A 3,041-nucleotide genomic window follows, 5' to 3' on the forward strand; every position below is an offset into this window, starting at 1 on the left:
TTGAGATGTAATCATGAATAACTGGTGCACGCACGTCTCAAAGAGACGTTTTGAAGAAAGTGACGTCATCACTTAATGATGGTTACGGCTAAGGGAGTGGAAACGTCAAGTCTAGGCTAAAAGGGGTGCGAAGGATAGTCAGGTCACGTGTTTACATTTATTAAAATTATTGTGGCAATAAAAATATATTTTGGCAAGCTTTGAAGAATTGCTAGGGTGTTACTCATGACCAATGCAAATAAAGTGAGTGAGCAGATTAAAAGATAAAATGGCACGTACATAGATTCTTGGAGAAACTGATTACAAAACAAAGAAAAGATAAGTGCGCAGCACAAAAAGAAAGTACAAGGTTCGAAGCAACTAATTAAAATCCCTAGGAAGATTATCTTTTATCTTCGAATACTGAGTTTCCCACGAAGACATACGGAGATCAAGCAATGCCCGTTGTCTTTTTAATTCTTCAATTTCTGGCACTAGCTTCTGTGCAGCCTCGAAGTGTTGGATCCCTGACTGCGCCACTTCAGTTAATTCTTGTTGATTGGTCTGCTGAATTGTTGCTTGATGAGACTCAGCTTCCTTTATCTTCTCTTCGAGCATTTTAATTTCCTGTTCCAGGATTTGATATTCTTCTCGCATTCGTCATATGCTTCTTGATTCTTCAAACGTTTAAGCTTAAGGGCGTCACCCTTCTTGGTTGCATCAGTAGCAGCTTTCCATGAAGAATTATGAGAAGCCATCTTCGCAGTAAGTTGTTCGTCAACATTTTGCTTTCGAAGAATGTCAGACTGAAGTTGATCGATTAGAGAACTCAGCAATACAATCACCTCTGAGACTTCTTTTGAGACCAGAAATAGATCCACCTTCTTCAAAAGTTGGTTCAAGCTATGACATTTGGTAGGATTCTTGTTAAGAGCTTCGACAAGGTTGGTTTCGAAGAACTTTTCCTTTATTTGATGAAGAAGATCAGAAGTATCCTCTTTATTACCAGATTCTGTCTGGACAGCTGGAGAAGTTTCGAGCTCAGAGGGCGAAATGTTATCAATATTCATCATGGCCTTGAGGAAGCTGAGAGGATCAGTCTGTTTGAGTTGCTCCAACTCTGAAGGGGTAGGCTTTGCTGGGGCAGGCGTCGAAGTAGTTCCAGAAGTAACTACGGTCCCAAAGGTCAAAGTTTCGTGAAGATCGGTTTTGGCCAATTTGGGGGTTTCTTCCACAGCATTGTGTTCAGACATAGTATCTTCACTACCAGTTGGTTGTGCAACTACATTGTCGCTACCTGGACCGTGACGATCCTCTCCCATGTTGTCGTTCGTATGAGTAGGAGGAGAATCATCAGTTGAATGGCTTTCTTCGACTGCCACAGTAGGAATGATAGTTGCAAGAGGTTGAGTATCTTCAAGGACTGGTGAAAGCACGTGAGATTGGTGTTGAGAAAGATCTGCGTCAAAAAAAAATTTAGAATTAATCATGTTGGAACAGTTGGAAAAATCTATTCGTCATAAAGAGGAACATACGCTTACTTTGGAGATTATCGAAGTCAATGGTGAGATCGAAAGCCATAGCGCTAGAAAAGCAATATGTTCTTCGTCCGAAACTACTGCATTTGCTTCGTCATGATATTTTTGGATAAAAGCAGTATAAGTAACTGTCGCTTCGTTAAAGTTGATGGTATCAGTATCCAGGACATTGGGGTCAAAGGTTTCTCCGGTTGGTCGAAGCCCTGTGATAGCGGCTATGTCGAAAAGGGTGGGAGTGACCATTCCACACGAAAGATGGAAAGTATTATGGGAAGCATCCTAGAAGTGGACTGACGCTACTAACATGGTTTGGTTATATTCTAGACCTGTTTTAGATAATTTAATTAGGTCATAAATCCCTAATTGTTCCCAGAAAGATGCCTTTTGTTTTTCTACCCTTGCTAGCCAGGCATAGTACAATTCAAGGTCTTTTGCTAAAGGAATGGACCTAAAGACTTTCACAAAATTGGTTACATAGTTTAACCTAATTTTCTCTAAGGTTGAAAGGGTCGCAGTCGAAGTTTCCTCTGCGTGGTCAGGATCTGCTAAGATTGGATGACCATCTTCATCTATCCTATTCTTGCTAACTAGAGGCCTAGTTTTATAATAAGCAGGAAAGAATTTATTCAAAGAGGAGTTAGTTTCTCCTGGTAAAGGACCCATGAAGGCATGAGTTTTTCCATAAAGTTCAAATGAAGTAAGACCAGAACGTGGGAATGTAAGTTATGAGTAGACATCTTTGAAAATGACAAGACGTTTTGGAAACAGAGTCATAAATGATTATGACGTCAATCAATAGTCTCGGAACTCTAAAACGAAATCTTATTATAACAAGAAACGCCTATTTCTCTTATTTTTCGAAACAGGCATTTATTGGGGGCAATTTGTTAGCTGAAGATTTCGTTTGGGAAGAATGTCCTTCGAAGGTCTGAAATTCGAAGGAGATGGTTACTGATGACCATCTTTGAAGATAGAAAATGGCTACTGATGGCCATTCTTCGAGAATGATGTTTAAGTTGGAACAAAGATAGTGAGCGCTGAAGCTAAATTCGAGAAGAATGATCTTTGGGACTTAGAAGTTTTTTGCGAAATATGCGAAGTACTGAAGCTTGGTGTGTTTTCGTGGCATTCTAGATTTTAAATTACGTTGCCACGCGTCGAAAGAGGATTCAGGCGGGAGGATTTGAATTTTGAAGTAGTTTATATAACTGCGCAAAGACAGATGGCATCCCAGGGATTCTCGAAAGTAACGTGGCATCATATTAGTGTAGGACCGTTAGGGTCAAATTTAGTATAAATAAGGGTCTTAGTATTAGGATTCCGTGTGTTCATTTTGTACGAATCACTCACATATTACTCAAGTATCAAGTGTTAAGAGAAAGAGTTCGCTGAGAAATGTACGTATGACACCAACACCATTTTAAATACATGTGTATTTTCCTTTATTCAAGTATCTTTCGATATTACTGCGTTTCATTTACTTTTTGTCATTTACATTCCTGCACTCTTTATTTTCATGTCATT

This window comes from Vicia villosa, unplaced genomic scaffold, assembly GCF_029867415.1.
Source record: "Vicia villosa cultivar HV-30 ecotype Madison, WI unplaced genomic scaffold, Vvil1.0 ctg.000032F_1_1_1, whole genome shotgun sequence".
Lineage (NCBI taxonomy): Eukaryota > Viridiplantae > Streptophyta > Magnoliopsida > Fabales > Fabaceae > Vicia > Vicia villosa.